Here is a 19,901-nt window from a genome sequence, read left to right as displayed (position 1 = left end):
ACTTATATCATTGGAAATGGATTAAAGGATGTAGAAGCCAGCATTCGTCTAATGGACGACAATGGCATACCATTCTTGTTCTTTTGACAAATGAATGATATGAGGAGAAAGGACTGTGACACTCACACAAGGGATACCGCACTTAACCTGACCCATTCACTTGAAGTCGCCTACCAGTTTGAAGACTCTGAAACAGGTAGAACAATACTGCAACTGTGCTCAGTGTTGAAGATGTTCGAAGTGATGTTCATCTTGTTATGTACAAATTGCCATACAATGTCGCAAACTGGCCCTAACCCGTTCCAGAGTCTCAGTGTTAACAGCAGCACATTCCTCGAGAATACATTGTGTTGTACAGCAGCAATATTCTCAGGCGATCTCTGTACACGACGGATATTAAGTGGCCCCACTAAATAATAATAAAATAATAATAATAATAATAATAATAATAATAATAATAATAATAATAATAATAATAATAATAATAATAATAAACAGTGTTAAATCAGGCGGTCTGGGTAGCCATTCCACCAGACTTTGATGCTCGATCCGATGTCCACAAAATGCTGTATCCAATCAAATTCGAACATTGACACTGAAGTGCGATGACGTGCCATCTTGTTGGCAGTAAAAGTGCTGGCGGTTTGCGAGAGGCAAGTTGTCCAAATAAGGATCTAGTATTGCTTGTAGCAGGTTTCACCTATTAATCTCTCCTCTAGAAACACAGGACCCACCAGTACCAGAACATTACTGTGAATTGAACATCACACATTTATACGAGGGTCAACTTGATTATGGAAACGTCGGCAACACGAAGGTTCCTGTCTGCCCAATACGTAGTTATGTAAGTTAACAGTTCCATTAAGATTAAATGTTGCCTCGTCGGAAAACATGATGTAAGCCGCAAGGTTGGGTTGTTTATGTTGTGTGCGTGTAAACCATTTACAGATTTCACGTCGTCGGTCGGCATCATCTCCATGCAACTCCTGCACGAAATAAAGTTTGAAGGGATGAAAATTATGCCTGCGCAGAATTCTTTGGACAGACATTCGGCTAGTATTTCTTTCTTGAGAAACCCTTCATATCGATCGCGTTGTACTGCATGTAACTTTACCCAGAATCTAAACGAGTATGCCATCGTCGGTTACGGGTTGATGTCTGCCAGAGCGAGGTCGGTCCAAGAGACTGCCAATATCCTTGAAGCGTGTCAATATCTTGCCAATCATTGTATGTGATGACAATGGGAGCTGTGGATAGCGGTGATGAAACTGTTCCACAGCTGCAGGTATAATCAAACCGGTTGCGTGAAGGACAATTTCCGCTGTGTTTGCAGGTGAATACACAGTCACTATTCTTCATACACACGGAGACGTATGGACTCCAATTCAACACACCACTTGAATGCAACACTCAATTCAATACCAATTCAACACACAACGGCACTAACAGAAATAAATGGAAAGTGAAAGATGAATGGCGCGTTGCTCGTGCTTGATTACGTGAGACACTGCCACTCGGACAAAACAGGAGTATCATGGCACAATGCTCATTTAAGAAAATCGATCAGCGGGGCTTTCTGCAATATTTGACAGTATTATCCTCTTCTACTTCTGTCTACCTTCAACGGAATTTTCCATCATATAACGCACATTTGAACAGTTACTGTGTCTCAATTCAGGAATTCATTTTTCCCTTCTCTTCATTTATTTCATTTTGACTATTTTCCAGTTCCTATACAGTTCGACCGTAGCTCAGTCGGTAACGGGTCTGACTAAAATACAGGTTGTTCATGTGGTCATTCTTCAAACCTCGGTCAGGACAATGGTTCATTTTTAGGCGCTCTCATGTCTGGCGACACTGAGGTAAATTCAGCCGATTAAATTGAGTGACAGTGTTTTTTGAACTAGTACCCTTTTTATGTTCATTTATTTAACAAGTAAATGACGAAGACTGCATGACTTGCATTTTGTTGTATTCACTTGTCAAAGGAAGAAGGATGGTATACCATTGTAGCTCATCAGACGAATGCTGGTATGTTACATCTCGAATAGCTGGCTTCTACATTTTTTAAATCTCTTTCCAATAATATAAGTAGTATTGCTGACGTGACCAGAACATTCTCGTGTCTCGTCTCGTTTCAAAAACTCATATACGGCAATAGACAATCATTCAATGAAATGAGAAGAAGTAACAAGTTTATGAGCCGAGCCGAGACCTGCAAATGGATAATGATGCTCACCATCCGAGATACTTTAGCTATTTATTCGTTTGTTCAAGAAAATGACACAAGGAGAGATCGGGCCTCTACTCCAAGGTCACACCGGCCCCTTAGGTGAATATAGGTCAGGAAAAGGAAGCGGCCCTGGCCTGAGAGAAGGGACCACCCCGCCATGTACCCAGAGGACTGAGGAAAACCTGGAGAAACCTTAGTCAGTATGGCCCGCCGGAACAGGTTTCATGGCAAGTTCGACCTACCCAAATGCCGTACTACTTAAATGATTATTAATATATTATGATCACATTAGTCTCAATTATTTGTGAAAAAACTGTCAAAAAAGTACCACTTCACCCTTTGAGAAAACCACTCCGTCTGGATTCTTTAGGGACAAACTAGTTATACAGTATTATTAGATTATTAATGAAGCATTTCTTTACGAAATATGAACAACATTGTCTGAGGCGTTAACGGGAAAACCGTCAAGGTTAAAATTCGTCCTATAGGCAAACCCTCACCAAAATTCACCATTTTGAATGTTTACGTGACGAATCAGTTATACCATATTGTTAGGTTATTAGCGAAATATGTATTTATGAAATGTGATTGAGAAAATTGTGCGGAAATAAACCATCTCATACAGTAAATTACACCTTTTGTATTTTTCAACAGCGAAGGTTCATACGACGGTGTAGAATCCTCATAAAATGTTTATTTATAAAATAAATAAATAAACATGTTACAGCTGTTTTTTTTTCTTTTTAAAAAAAAAACAATTGAATTATTTTAAATTTTCATCGTTTTGCAAATTACTTTTATTTTTCGGTGTAGGAGGTGCGTTTGAAACGATACAATTTTATAAGACTATTATATCTAGAATTGGTCCAGATAGGTTGAGTGGCATGGCCTCTAGTTGAGTGCATGTAAAAGCGTGACGAACGGATGGACAGATATCGAAAACCGATTTTACCGTTATGTTGGTGTTCATGAAACGTAAATTCATTGAAATCTCGAATTCGATTTTTACCACTACTACCACACTTTCTTCTTTCGTCACTAGAATGTGAAAATGAAATTAAATGAAATCTTTAAGTTTTACGTCCCACGCTTATGACGGTTATGTTTCAGGAGACGGTGATGATAAGAAGTAAATGAAAAGGGTGCAATGAAGAGAGTTGGAGGAAAGGGAGAAACCCGAATAAAACCCACGCACAAGCTGTTTGTACACCACAAGTCCTATAGGCAGGATCGGGGATAGAATCAAGGAATACATGGACCAGAGGTGAAGACTCTGTCACTAAGACGCCGCGGACCAGAATGTGAAAATAAGTAGACCTGCACCCACATGTGAGGTGATAATCTGCCATTCCAAAAATATAAGTTATGTTTAATATTTTATCATGCTAGAGAAAATAGCTTATGCCTGTTTGTTGTATCGTTTTAGTATCAGTTGTTCACGCTACTGTATGTTATGGACGAATGGTATAATTATCATTCATACACACGTTCGTGTTTATGTTCCACGAACTAAGATCTGTATAATTTATTTGTGTTCAAAGAAAGCATTCTTTATTCCTTACACGGAATTTTGAGTATGATCGCATTTCTTGTAACCAAAGAACGTTCAATACTCTAAACAGCAGAGGAATAATTTGACATCAGCTTCTCGTTTTTCATGACCATATGCTTTTCTATTTCATTCGCTGTTTGGTGCTAAGTTTGGAAAGGCTGCATTTTTTTTTTTTTTTTTTCTGTTCCTGATTCACGCAAACCCTCAGATAGTTGAAGTTGGTCTCCTACACAAGAACTGGCAGGAGAGGAGTAAGCATACAAGTCTATACACTGAAAACAACCGATGTTCCCAATAGTACTATAATCCTGAGTAAATACGTCGATTAAAGGAAAATATCAATAAGTTATTTCCTTATTGCAGTGGCCCAAAAGTAAGTGTACACCCCTGCATTGATCAAGAATAACGTTCTAGTTTATTTTCTTCGACTCTTCCGAGCTTAAGATGTAAGTAAAAACGCATTAAGAACAAATAATAAAGAAACTAAGTTTATATGGTAGATAACAATAACAAATGGTGTAAAAAGCAATGGGTTGATCAGTATGGCACTGTATACTTAATTTTGGGCCACCCTGCATTGTTTCAGTTCTTATTAAAATGAAAATTATACACTTCTTATAACAGAAAGTACACTTCCTATAACCTAACCATGGAGATTTCTGTAGATTTATATTCTGTTTTAGGTTGTTGCTGTCTTGTATAGCCATGGAGAGTGTCACTTCCAACCTTAAGACAAGAATTTTCATGTTTGTTTCTGCATTTGCAGACTATCAAGACACTGGATTTAAACCAATAATCTCAATATTTTCCTCGACTTTCGAGTTCCCTGTCCCATTTTTTTTTTTTTTAATGGTAATTGTCAACCCCCTTTGCAATCTGCTCTGGTTCTGCAAAAATCGCTCAAAAGCATGACTGCCAGGATACACAAAACCGAGCATAATTTTGTTTCTTGATTATATTGGGTTGGCAACTAAGTTCCCGCCGTTTTTAATAATGTTAGTTAAAAGTTTATTTTTCAATAAACATATACAAGTAGTTAATCAAGAATGTATTCTTCTTTGATGTTTGCAACGTTTTCCCAACGTTCAACAAGTTTTTCAATACCTTCCCAGCCCCACCATACGCAATCCTTTCCAGCAATTCGAAATGGAGAATCCCTTCACAGTCCCACCATACGCACAACATCGTTTTACGCGGATGAACGTCCTATTTCGCGCGTGGGGTTGCTTGTTTACCGGGGCTAAACTATTCTTTACGCTGCTTCACATTCATGTAGAAGCACCATTTGTCATCGCCAGTAACGATTCGGTGAAGAAATCGTTCTTTGTGTCCATGGGTTGCACGGTGACGAGCAAACAAACCAGCGGAGATTGTGACTCGTTGATTTTTGTTGGCGACACTTAAAGTGTGAGGCACCCATGCTCCGCACTTCTGATCTTTGCCAATCGAGTAAAGATTCTTCTCTACAGTAGTGTGGAAGCAATCCATTGTCTCTGCCAGTTTCCTTGTTGCTTGACGCGGATTTTCATGCAAAAGGTGGTTCAATTGCTCTTCATCGAACTCAACTGGACGGTCAGAACGAGGTGCGTCTTTGAGGTCAAAATTTCCGTTTTTGAACTTTGCATACCAATCACGGGCGGTTCTTTCAGCTATAGCACCCACTCCATACACAGCAAAAATGTTGCGAGCAGCCTTAGAACCGGTTTAAAAAAGGCAAAAAAGGAGGTGTCAAAAATGCTCATACTTCTCAACTTCACATTCCATGTTAATGATCTGTAAATAACAAGAAAATGTATCTTAGTAACAACGAAACATATATTTAGGTAGAACAATATATTCTCTTTTGAATGATGTACAACTTCGTGCCAAAAGTATTTAATGTCATATGGATTTTTCTATTTTTTTTTTAAAAAAAACGGCGGAAACTTAGTTGCCAACCCAATATTTCTATTATTTTATTATATAATTTGGAAATGTCTTCACAAATATATTGCTTTCTATTATCTCCACTTACTAATATCCATAAATGTAAGGAAAATTTAATAGGTGCTACAATCGTCTACAAGTTAGAGTATAATCGCCATTTTTTTTTCTTTTTGAACATAGTGGTACATAAATATATTCACTAAGCATTGTTATTGATTTTAACTTTAAGATGTGACTTCATATTGAAATTGTGTACTAAACATCTTAATCCAAGATCACGCTTTAAAAAAAAAAGTAAGTATACCAAGAAAATTCAAATAAAAAAGTACCAAAATTTGAAAGAAAAAATAAAATTTCAAATTATAAAATTTTCTGTCAGTGCATTTTTTTAAAAACTAAGCGTGTGTTAGTGCATAAAATTTAAACAATTGCTTTTAGTGAGTATAAAATTTTTCAAATTAAAAATTTCCAATCAAATGTTTTCGAACAAAATACAGTGAGCCGAACTAAAGATATTTCAAACACGTTTTATAACAAAATAATTCAAACTAAAACCGCGGTGGCTCAGTGGTAGAGCGTTCACCTCTGTTTCATGGGGTCCCTCGTTCGATCCCAGCTCGCGCCAAGTGAACTTTATGGTGAATTTTTCGGGGTTCTCCCATTTCTCCCACTTTCCTCATTAGACCATTTCATTCATTTCGCATCATCACCGTTTCCTTTAGCCTATCCGGCATAATCGTGGGACGTAAAACTCAAAAATGTCATTTAAGTTCTGCACACCAGTGTGTTTTGCCATTAAGCGTTTGCATCTATCATCCATCTCCTTGTAACATGCAGGACATAATCCCTGAATGTTAAATGGTTTTATTTCATTCAGTTGTGCAATACATTATTATTATTATTATTATTATTATTATTATTATTATTATTATTATTATTATTTGTAGTAGTAGTAGTAGTAGTAGTAGAAGTAGAATTAGTAGTAGTAATATTAGTAATATGCACTGATCATTCTTGCTACTGTTGTCAAAACTAATTGCCCGGATTCCTAAACACGTACTGGGTGAAATGTTTGCTATACGTACAGTAAGAATTAAGCTTAATAGTAAATGTTTTAAATATTTGTAAACTTATAACTTACGTAACTAGTTTTTGAGAGTCGGAAATAATTTGATTTTTAGATACTTATCATGAAGAAAGTGCTTTAAATGATTTTCCAAAGGTAGAAACGTAGTTTCATCTCTTTCTTTTATTTAAATATTTCAATAAAATTCTTATTTCATAACAGGTTGTTACTGTCTCCTAAAGAATAAAAGTACACATTCTCAGATATTTTAGTACCGTACTTTGTAAATGATATAATTAGCTTTCGTTTGATGTTATTATCATTTCGCTTAACTTCCACGAAACCACAATTTTCGTAGAATTTTATATATGCTTAAAGTAAACCGCTATGGAGAACCCTGCTAACGGTTTATATTATGCTCTCATGTATTTTTTTTCTTCCCAGATGTTCCAAAATAGATATATACACTGGAAATTCAATTAGATTGTTGTAGGCCTGATTGTTCAACGGTAACAGATTAATAAAATTGCGTTATTGTTAGTATTATTACAAATACTGGAAAACTTTCAACTTTCATAATTTATCCAGTGTTTTTTTTCTTCGTATTTATATTCTTTTTTATATATCCCCTGTCTTTATTTAAATAATCAAATAACACAAATGAGCCTGTGGCCGAGTGAGTTCCTTTCCATTGTGAAATAAACTGTATTCGGATATAACGTATTTCAAGGGTACACATTTTATCATCTCTTTCAATCTTCAATAAGAGAGCAAAAAGTCTTCCCTTGCTCATCCAACCGAGAAATGTCTTTGGAAGTAATCAGATAAGAAATTTTGCAGGTGTCCACTCAGCCGTGGACTCAACACCTCTCGTTATCTTTCGATCAGCTTTTTCTTCAAGGAAGTGATTCATTGTCACGCATTAAAAATAACAGGAAATCACTAACTAGTTCATGTTTAAAATACTGATTTCATTTCACAGGTAGGGAGGTATATGAAGACACAATTATATATAAATCTCCAAAATTGAATTATAAATTAGATATTTAAAACAAAAAATCTGTGCATTGAGATTTATATAAAATTCGTTTATATGAGTTTTAAACTCGTAAGCAACAAAAGCTCAAGTTGCTATTTCGATTCTAATTGTCTAATATATATGATACATACATATTCCTTTTTTTGATATGCGAGACGGGACATAAGTGGATCTGAACCACTACTCAAGTTTGTATTTCCCCGGTTAACACGGTTCTATAATTATATCCGGAGGAATTGGTGCGAACATAAATAATCATACAAAATCAAATTCCTCGTAACGGGGAACAAACGCATCAATAATTATGTGCCCATTAACTCTACAATCAATTAGTAAATCAAAAATCATGTTATATGAGTATATGGTAGATTTTTCTTACTACTGTTTCTCGCTTCCAAAAGATGGTTTAGGGGAGCATTTACATCCGTTTGAATATACGTATATACTTTGAATTTTCATTATCTAAATGTAAGTTTAGAGACCAGATTCAAATAAATGCAATACCTATAAAAAAAAAACGAGTTAGAGAATAAGAATATAAATAGATTGTTCAAATGGAAACATAGAACAGATCATGGGCGTCTCTGGCGGGGGGACGGGGGGGACGCGTTCCCCCAATATTTTGAAGTGACACAATCTAAAATTCCACTGAGATACTAGCAGTTAGATCATTTCCTTTGATGTCCCCCCCCCCAAATTTTACATGCCAGAGACGCCAATGGAACAGATTACTAGAATACTTTACGATTTATGAAATTTAGAAAAGGAGATGCTAGATGACAAAAATTACAATATTTGAATGTGTTTCAAGTACCAGAAGTAGGCTAAAAAACAAGCGAACGTATCCCAACCTTCCTCTCACGAATTAAACACTAAAATTTAGTATGTTTAAAGTTTTGAATTAAAAAAGTAAAAGGAAAGAAACTTTTGGATGTAATAGTACGCAAGAGATCAAAGATAGCCACATGTTGTACTAATATATCTAATTATTTATTGGAGGCAGTTAGTGAGGCCAGTGAGACCATAGGGGTTAAAACCTAGGATCATGTGTCTCTAATGGTGTCTTTTTGTTTGACCAATTTTCTTGTCGCCTGCTGACTTAATTACCAGTTTACACTATGAGTTTTATTTCATTTTAGACGGCGAAATGGTGTATGTCCATTTCACTGACGCTCACTCAGCAAAGCATATTTAGTCTGATGGAATTTCTAACAGAGATTTATTAAGAAGATTCATTTCTCAGAGTAAACAACAGCACCCACAGCCATCTGTAACAATATATGTAGTGATGTGAGGTGGAAAATTTTCAGCTATATTTTTCCGGAAAATTTTCCGTTCTAAAAAAAAAATATCAGTAATCAAGTAACAATTCCTCAGCAATCATAAAATTGGTTGAATTCATGTACAGAAATGTAAAAAAGCGAAAGATCGTTTAAAGAATCTGAAAATTTGCATGGCTCACACAATTTTCAGTAGTATGTAGGAACAAGTTAAACAATTTTTCATGAATCGAAATATTTTCTATCTTATATGGAAAACTTGAAGAACTTTTTATGAGTCGGAAAATTTTCATCATTTTGAAGCAAAAAGTAAAACAACTTTTTGTGAATCCGAAAGTTTTATTGCTCTGTAGAAACAAATGTAAGGAATTTTCATGAATCGGAAAATTTTCATCACAATGTAGAAACAAGTGGAAAAAAACTTTTCATAAGCCAGAGAATTTTGGATATTATATATAGTGGTGTTAGTTGGAAAATTTTCCACTATAACTGCACATTCAGCTACAAAACTGAATTTCTGTAGAGGAAAGTTAGTCAGCAACAAATTATAATTTTCCAATTAGCTTTCGCGAACCGGAAAATTTTCTAATATTTCAAGTTGGGAAGTGAACTTTTACACAGTCTTTCTCTCTCTCTCTTCATCTGCGACCTCCTTCGTTGCAAAGCGGTTAGCATACGCGCCTTTGGCATGGGAGACCTGGCTTCGATTCCCAGCGGGAGCTCATGTAGTTCGGATTTCACGTTAATCAGTTGGTCCCTTGGTCCAGTCTTATCTAGTCTCGCTGGTGAAAGGGACGTTAAACTCAAAACCAATTCTGGGGGCGCGGTGGCTCAGTGGTAGAGCGTTCACCTCCGGTGCCTGGGGTCCCTGGTTCGATCCCAGCTCGCGCCGTGTGGACTTTGTGGTGGACAAACACCGTGCTCGTGGGTTTTCTCGGGGTTCTTCCGTTTCCTCCCACTTTCTTCATTTCACTCCTCTCTCATCATCACCGTCTCTTTTAGCCTAACCGGCATAACCGTGGGACGTAAAACTTAAAGATTTCATTTCATTTTTTCAAAACCAACTCAATTCAACTCCTCTCTCTCTCTCTCTCTCTCTCTGTGTGGTGTGTGTGTGTGTGTGTATGCAAAGAGCAGAGAACATGAGTTCGTAGAGTGCAAATATCCCATTCTATTAATTAAAATTTCAATTTATTAAAAGTCATGAATATTTTCCGATTCATAAAAACATCCTCCACTTATTCCTACATCGTTGTTTAGCCGTAGAATTTATTGGTAATAAATATTGTTTTAAAAAGTTTCATGAAATGAAAATCTAACGATTCTTCATTTCAAGAATGTTTCAAAAACTTCAATGCGTTCTTCCCTCAGAATCCACCTTTGATCTTACAATATTAGATTTCGTCAGTTTAATACGCATAAGACGGTTTTCTCATAGCTTTACTACTTTTATAGATTTACACTCTGCAACATTTAGAAATAAGTAGATATAAGAGAGAGAGAGAGAGAAAGAGAAACACTATGTAAATTTTTACTTCCCAACTTGAAATATTAGAAAATTTTCTGGTTCCCGAAATCTAATTGGAAAATTATAATTTGTTGCTGTCTAAGTTTCCTCTACAGGAATTGTATGTCTCAATGTGCAGTTAAATATAGTGGAAAATTTTCCACCTAACATCACTATTATATAATATCCAAAACTGTTTGGATTATGAAAAGTGTTTTCACTTGTTTCTACATCGTGATGAAAATTTTCCGATTCATGAAAATTCCTTAAATTTGCTTCTACAGAGCAATAAAACTTTCCGATTCACTAAAAGTTGTTTTACTTTTTGCTTCAAAATGATGAAAATTTTCCGACTAAAAATTTCTTCAATTTTTTCATACAAGACACAAGATATTTCGATTTATGAAACATTGTTTCACTTGTTCCTACATAGTACTGAAAAGTGTGTGAGCCATGAAAATTTTCAGATTCTTTAAACGATCTTTCCAATTTTAACATTTCTATACATAAATTCAATCAATTTTATGAATACTGAGGAATTGTTACTTGATCACTGATATTTGTTAAGAACGGAAAATTTTCCGGAAAAATATAGAAGAAAATTTTCCACCTCACATCACGGCTAAACAACGATGTAGGAATAAGTGGAGTATGTTTTTATGAATCGGAAAATTTTCCGTTTCAAAATACCGGGCAAATGCTAGGTTAGTACATTGATCTAAGGCTCTGGAAACCTTCCTTTCATTCCTTTTCCAATGTTGTTTTCATCTGTTGATTACTACAGTGTAAAGTGGCCTCTGAGGATGTATCTGATAGCTTATAGTAAATAAACAATAACGACATAATATATCTTTACGAAACGTGTGGGTTAATTTAACTACGGCCTTACAGTCCCAACAGATAGCTCAAGTTTTAATATCAATTTCCTGACTCTTAAATGCTATTTTTATATTGTTTTAGCTTCCAATTGTCTCATGTGTGTTCCCACCGAGAATTGAACCTGAGATCACATGAACAAATGCAAATATGTTAAATATTTTTGAACACTTTAATATACAAAACACAAAACGCTTCAATGATACGATGCATGAATATGTTTTGGTTACGTCCTGCCATGTATGATAAAAGAAACCTCAGGGTGAAGAAAAATAACAGAAATCTCTTTTATATTTACTCCTTCAACAAACTCCCAACCTCAGAAGGGCAAGCCATAAAGTACGTGATAAAGTCACACAACGAACACTTTTTTTAATGCTAATAATACTACATAACCATATCGCTTTCCTGAAATTCTCGTGTGTATGTTTAAAAATTTACTGTTGTTCCTTGATTCCTTGAAACGCTGAACCGATTTCCAAAAACCGTTCGTCCCTATATATTACCGTTTTTATGGTACAGCTATCAACGTTAAAATTTGAAATTGTTGATTTTAACACTCCCGGTTTCAATAGAAGGTTAACGGAATATATAGCATGTATTGTTGGGACGTTTAATCGATTCCAGGGAAACATTTCTCGGTATCTCTCGCCGTTTTTGCTCAATGGAAATCAATAATGAAACCAGAGGTACTAGTAAATTTCAAAAATGTTCGGTTTTAGAAGAATGTTAAGAGTAGAGATGATACATTTTATTGAGAATTTGATTCAATTCTAAAAATACAGTTTCTAGCTATGTATTATCGTTTTTTGTTCTATGTCAATCAACGTAAAGCCCTAACTTGAACGTCCATATATGTCTACACTTTTATAAACTATTCCCAATGATCAGCAATAAGAAATTCAAAGCAAGAATATTTATTTGAAACATATACTAGACAACTTTAACTGGAATAGCAGTGAAGTTTGGAGATTCATATACCTATATAATTGTGTCTTTATGTACCTCACTACCTGTGAAATAGAATCAGTATTTTAAAAATGAACTAGTTAGTGATTTCCTGTTATTTTTAATGCGTGACAAGGAATCACTTCCTTGGAGAATGTTTACAGTGATCTTAAAAGAAAAACGCTGATCGAAAGATAACAAGAAGTATTGGGTCCACGGCTGGCAAAATTTCTTATCTGATTGCTTCCAACGACATTCCTCGGTTGGATGAGCACAAGGAAGACTTTTGCTTTCTTATTGAAGATTGAAAGAGATGATAAAATGTGTACCCTTGAAATGCGATATATCCCTGTATTCTATTTTACTTTGGGTCATATATTTTTTTAAAAAAAAGTAGACATATCATAAGAATCATTTCACTGGAAGCTTAGTGAATGTTTAAGAAAAAGTAAGCTGTGAAATGAAAACCCAAACGATTAAACTTTAACGTCATTGTATCGTAAAAAAAAAAAAAAAAAAAAAAAAACTGCATATACTTCAACTTATGTCTTCAATTTTAATTTTCAACTTAATAAAGACCGAGTTAAAGCTTGTGCCCTATCTTTCACTCGGCCTACAACATAGTTACATTGTCAACAGCAGCAAATAAAACAAATAAAACAGAAAATTAAAAAAATATACCAAGCGTGACAAAAAGTTTAAAAGGAGAACACATTTAAAATAAAACATTTAAAAATATAAAATAAAAACGTACTAGTGAGAGTAATGATCATGTGCTAGAATACAAACCGAAGTAAGTATTGGTTTATTAAGTTGTCCTGGTAAGTCTTAAGCAAGAAGTATTAAGCAAGAAGTATTGGGTTGTTTTTTAAACATGTATATCAAGGACGACTTTCGAATATCTAGTTTGCAATTAGTTAGAAAATTACAATTATACTGTCCTGCTAAGCGAAAAGGCCTTATCTCCATTTCACATACTTTTGAGAAAATAAGCAAAACGCGTTATGGCTTAGGCTGTACGTTCAAATTTGTTGTGTTTCAGTAAAACTTTATTGAATATATTTTCACAGTCTAAAATTCGTGTGGTAATACAGTTAAATATTTTTGCTTATGAATTGCCACTTAAGGTATTTTTGCTTACTTTCAGTTACAGTTTTGAACATAAGGTAAACACTCATGACGTCATTACCCCCTACCTATTGGTCAAACCACGTCAATTTCACTTTAGATAGATGCAAAATTATACTACGAACATTGCCATACCAATATCTCGATTTTCGAAAAATATGGAGTTAAGGTCTCTTCGCTTAGAACGGCAGCAATAGTGTTCAATGTTTTGAAACTTTGTAATTCATTTACTGTTGTAAAATACTTGGTACCTGTCGCAGATTTTAATTACGTGTAACCTGCTATATATTATTCACTCTTTTTCTAAGAAGGCATACAAAACAGTATTTTTTCTACAAATGAAGATATCATAAAATAAGTCGATATCTTCCCATGAAGATTCTAGTGAAGCCTACTTCATGATATTCAAAACAGTCAGATGTGAATTCGCCCGCTAATTTAAGACGTGTAATCATTTATTTATTTATTTATTATTTTATTTTATTTATTTACATTTTTGTAAATAGTTCTGTTCAAAAAAGTTACGTTTGATGCTAAGTTAACGTTTGACACTCATATTTCAAATATAACAAGTGAAGTATTCAACCTGTTATAATTCATAATTAGAACGGGGAAATAATTTAAGAACTGCTCAGCATTACAGAAGTTTTATATACAACGCATATATTCTTTCGAATTTAGAGTATGCATCTACTATTTGAAATCCGTCTCAATTTTACAAAATCGTAAGCAATTAGAAAGAACACAGGCTTTTTTTTTAAATTTCTAACCTACAAAGGAACTCACATTTATCCTACTTACGACATCTTTAAAAAAAACATCATTGAGAACTTTCGTCTTCCAATACTAGAACAAAGACGTCTTATGATTGACTTTTTATGCATTCAGAAAAAAACTCAAAATATTTTGGACATTTCTGACTTAGTTTCTTCATTGAATTTGCATGTTCCTTCATTAAAAAAAACACGTAAAAACACTGACCTCTATTACTGTAAAAAATCAAGAACTAATACCCTATACTGATGTAATCATCAATCCGGAGAACAACAGCTTTATATAATAGACTATGTGTAAATAAAAATGAATTGGATATATGTTGTATGTCGCCGAAAAAATTTAGAAATGCCGTTTTGAATATGAAAGTATGCATTTCACAATTTTGTAATTATATAATTATAATTCTCAACACTGTAATTTGGTTATAGCCTGTTGTGTTGACAATAAATAAATAAATAGTTTCTTTTTTCTGTTCCTTGTGTCTGTAACAGCTGCTCCGTTACGAACTCATTATTTATTTATGCATTTGAAATATTAGCATTACAATATAAGTAACATAAATGTATTTTATCAATATATTTTCGAAAGAATACTGACATTTCATTTTATCTTTTTCACTTTTCTTTGCAACTGACTGTATGGTATTATTTTGGTATAAGTACAACAGGATTTTAAAACGAATAGTATATTACTCAAGTAACAGCCCTTCTCTCACTTCTACGCTAATCCATTCTTCATCGTATTTGGAAGGCGACAATTTATACAGTCAACACTTTTAAATGGCTACAATGACACGTGTCGGACATATGGACGTCAGACACTACTATCTAAAAATCTAGAGCAAAATATGTGAATCCTATAGAAGTAAGGTCCAGAAGACAGTCCTGATATTTTGGCTACTAGAAGAGGGCACTAGAACATAAACCCAAGCCACGATTAGCACCAATGGATTTCTGGAAATTGGAACACTTAGAACCGGAGTAGCAAATAAAGTTCGAAAGAAATTTACAAACAGGGTTCGCGAGTAAACACAGAGTGGACATAACTTATAGCTTATAACTTATAACTTACAGAGTGAACACAGAGTGCACATTTTTACAGCACAACATAACACTTACATTTATATTTTACTAACTGAAATACCCATTCTTCCCATGGGCCAGGTAAAATATAAACAAACTGAACAACAAAAGGAAAAAAAAGTATAGTTCATTTTCTACTACTTTTACTTATCCGGTAAACGTTCCCTCAGACCCCTTGTTCGAAGTTCGGAAAAGTAAACGCCTCTGGTCCTCATGGGGGCTGTATTTGGAGGTCAATGTCTGTGAGAGTATCACCATTCATCTCAGCGACCGCGAAAACTATGGCTTTGACACTAATGCCGATCATTTTGGATTATTTTTACATGTATGGGTAACCATCCCGCAGGTGACCCCGGACCGCATACAATGGTAGCTGAATTTGAAAGTCATCGCTAATGGAAGTGTCAACGTTGATCTCAGCAATCTCAGCAACCGCAAAAACTATGGATTTGGCAATAATATCGGTCATTTTGGATTATTTTTACATGACTCGGGATCGCCCCTGGTGACCCCCAATCCGCAAGCGAATGGGTAGAATTTGGAAGTTAATGCGATCACATTTTCACCATTGATCTTAGCAACGCGAAATGATGCTATTGCACATTATTATATATGTCTCTCTAGTTGTTACTCGATCAAAAATTCAAACTTTCGTGGTTTTATTTAAGAATTTAGATTGATTGTTATATTATCGAATACACTAAGTTATTATCATCACCAACACACGCATAACATATGCTTCAAATCTTCCGTGTTATTCTGTGCTAGTAGCTGTGAAATATATTGACTAGAAAATGTGGACATTAGCTATTGAGATCAACCTATTGCGTCCTAGGTATCTCTCAACAGCTGTCAACTTGGATAATAGGGGATATAATGTCAACTCCAACCCAAACCCTGAAGAAATGGAGAAACATAAGTTTCTTAGCAAGATGCGTTTTTTTTTATTTTGTCGTGATCCGAAGCCCAGACCCTCACAGCTTGTAAGAATACGTGATAATGCAACTGACCTAGCAGCCGATGGAAATAATTACAACGTTGAAGGAGAGAGATCAAGTTGGGAAATTTGAAATTGTAAAATTGTAACGATGCACATACCAACAGCTGCACAGAAACAAATAGCATTTCTTTTTGCTTCATTGTGATCATTATGCAGCATTTATGTTTGCTTCATTACCTTTATTTGTCCTTGAAGGTCAACATGCAACAAAGAATACTTTTTCCTACCGCCCCCAATATTTTACATAACACAATGCAATTGACTATTTCATACTCGACAATTGACGAGAGAATCTTCCTGACAACTGGCGGGACATATAGTCCTTTTTCGCAGTAACTTTTTAAAGTAACATAAACTTGGTAATGATTTTTTTCTTCCTGTGTGATTAGTGAGAAGTTTTAAATCTAAAGAGCGGAGAAGATTGGCAATACCTGTGAACAATTAATTGTTATATTGTCACTTATCGCAATTCTCGATGCATATAATAGCATTTTGATGCTCAGTTTTCACTACTGGCTATGTTAATAATTCCGTTGTGTTGTAATTATAGCCCGAAGACATAATAATTGAAATTTTAGTAATTAAACACATACATAAGGAAACAAGTATAATTACCATGTAAAATGTATAGTTCCGAAATTAGTTTAGATAGTAATGTTAATTAGAGGAATTTTGTAACATGTCCGTAAGTAATACTATTACCTGCCTGTTGATTAAACCATAATTATCTCCCATAGCTTCGAATATAAGTGATGCTAAATGTGCAAAGTAAAATTCCAGTAATAATTAGGAGTAATTTGTTTAGGAAGAGTACTGTACATTATTTAGTTTTCTTATACTGATCTAAATATACGTGAAATGTATAGTTTAGGCTATATATATCTGAATCTTCATAAGCAACCAAATCTATTTTCCCATAATTACTATATAAAATGAACACGTGCGTGTACATCAAATAATAATAATAATAATAATCAATAATAATTCACCCAATGCACGTAATGCATAACACAAGATCTCACAAAACTACATACTTATGTAAGGACGTATTTGATTATTATTTTAACGACCATTTTCACTTTCATGTAGGTATGGATATATATCGTACGCAATTATTACCTATATTAAGATATAAGTATAAAGAATCGTGTAGACAAACGTTGACTTTATAATTTGTAACTATCTTTTCGAAAAGCTATTTTCCGATTTCAAAGTAATGACTAACGTAACACAAGTTGTTATTTCTTCTTTCTCTTAAAGACTACGGTTAGACAGATTTGTGGCCTCTCAAATTTACTTCATTTTATTTTCTCGACTCAGAAATATAAACGAACAGTCAGGTAGTGCAACAGTTTCGTTCTAACACTTCCAATGTAATTGAGCGTCTAGGGTGGATATAATGGCTACTTCCGGTGTAATGGAGTTATTAATTGAAATAGGTTGGTATGGAACCATAGAATAGCATGTAGGTAGTTTAATTTCGAAAATGTACCTCACTGCTCCACTGCAAGCAGAGAGAGGTTAGGGATCCCTACAAAGCTGCGCTGCAAGCTAGGCCGGGTTGTGATTAGGAATCTCTCGCTGCTCCACTGCAAGCAGAAAGAGAGGTAAAGTTTCTCACAAGGCTCCGCTTCAAGCCAAGAGGATAAGAAACCGTTAGGTCCACTGCAAGCTAAGGCTTTGAGTGTGGGTAAGGTGGTTCCTAGGCTCCATTGCAAGCCAAAAAAGGGGATTTTACCAGTTGAAACTGATGGCTGTCCTTCGTTCGTTCGTTCTCTCTTGGCGGGTTTTAGTATTGCTTTAAGTACCGGGCCGGAGCCCCTGCCTTTCATTTCTGTTGCTGTGTGACGGTTTGTTTTGCATGCGTATCTGTGGCGAGAGAAGACACAACTGTCGCGCTCCTCTGGTTGTTTTACAATGGCTTGGCACTGGGTCTGTGTGCTAGGGTTGCGGCATCTTGTAGATAAGCCTTCAGGGAATAACTGTTCTCATATCGGCAAAATGCTTGTATGGCGAGGCTCTAAGTATCCTCTAGAAGTTGGCTGAACGTTGCGTGCGGTAGTCGTGCAGAAATAGGATCTCCAAGTCTTCGTGGATTTTCTCCAGGTGGGTGTCCCTCGAGTGTCTGGTGATGGTTCTGGCTGCTCTGTTCTGAATAAGTTGTGGTTGTTTCAAGTGTGCCTTTGCTGCGTGTTGCCATGCAGGATGAGCATACATCATGATCGGTTGTATGCTCATCTGATAGACGCGTCGTTTTGTTTCCAGTGTGAGAGATGGGGAGAGGAGTAGCATTAACAATGCTTGATCCCGTTGGCTGGCTTTCTTGGCGACCGAGCGTAGATGTGATGCAAACGTCAGTTTTCTGTCCAGTTGGATTCCGAGTTATATATGGCTTCCTCACTGTTTCTGAGTGGTGTTCCAGCCATGGTAATCCTTATCTAGACCCTCCTTCGGTTTCGCGTGAAGTTCACGATGGAGGTCTTCTGTTGGTTGACTTTGATTTTCCATTGCTCGGTTCACTTTTGGATAAGTTCGGCGTGACGACTCAGATAAAATTGAACATATCTGAGGTTCGTATGGCTGGCGAAGGTGGCGTGTAGCCATCAAGTGTTGCTACCACTGTGTTTGGAGTTGTAGGGATACCCGTCTTGTACGGTACATGGCGTACAGGATAGGTGAGAGGCAAGATCCTTGGGGACTCCTGCTTGGAAAGGTCGGGGAGGGGTTTGGTGTCTTGCATGGGCAACTAGGAAGGACCTTCCCTGGAAAAATGACTCTATGATTCGCAGCAGATAGTGTGGAGTATCCTGGAGCATTATCTTGTGAATTAGGCCTTCGTTCTACACCTTGTCAAATAATGTTTTGATGTCAAGAAAAAGTCCCAAGGTGTCCCCCCCTCGTTGAATCTTTCCCTTATCTTCTCTACCACCCGTACCAGTTGGTGTTCTGTACTATGTCCTTTCCGGAAGCCGAACTGGTGATCCGGAATGACGGTGTTGTCCTCGGTGAGCTTTTGTAGTCTGCTCTACAGCACTCTTTCGAACACCTTTCTGGTGTGTGAGAGAAGACTGATAGGGCGATAGTTAGCTGGATTTGCTCTTGCCGTTCCTGGTTTGTTGATCATTATGACTTTGGCTTTTTTCCAGGCTTCTGGGAAGTGTCCTGTTCTCATTATTCCGTTAAACAGTTTGCAGAGTAGGACCAGAGCCTTTCTCGGAATACATTTCAGGACCTGTGGCGTTACTCGATCTAGTCCTGGAGCACGATGAGAGTTCTTCCTTCTGATGATCTCTTGGGTCTCCCTTGCTGTTGTTAGGGCTTCTGGAGGTAGTGGTTCTTCTATTGGGGGTTTCATATGATCTATTTACTGCTGCTGATGTTGCTACTGTGGTATTGGTTGCTCTGCTCCGAAATGTATTTTCCAGGGTCTGAGCAAAGAGTTTTGCCTGTTCTTCTGGTGAGTGGAGCATTCCTTGGGGACCTTGAA

General features: G+C 35.9%; 1 protein-coding gene across 1 annotated transcript in view; it reads left to right on the top strand.

Moving 5' to 3' along the window:
- Window positions 1-19,901, top strand: part of LOC145687192 (allatostatin-A receptor-like) — a 252,026-nt gene that overhangs the window by 98,896 nt on the left and 133,229 nt on the right. The window lies entirely within an intron of this gene.

Source organism: Thermobia domestica, chromosome 6 (assembly GCF_964235325.1).
Source record: "Thermobia domestica chromosome 6, izTheDome1.hap1.1, whole genome shotgun sequence".
In the NCBI taxonomy this organism is placed as follows: Eukaryota; Metazoa; Arthropoda; class Insecta; order Zygentoma; family Lepismatidae; genus Thermobia; species Thermobia domestica.
This window is presented reverse-complemented; position numbering and strand designations above follow the sequence as displayed.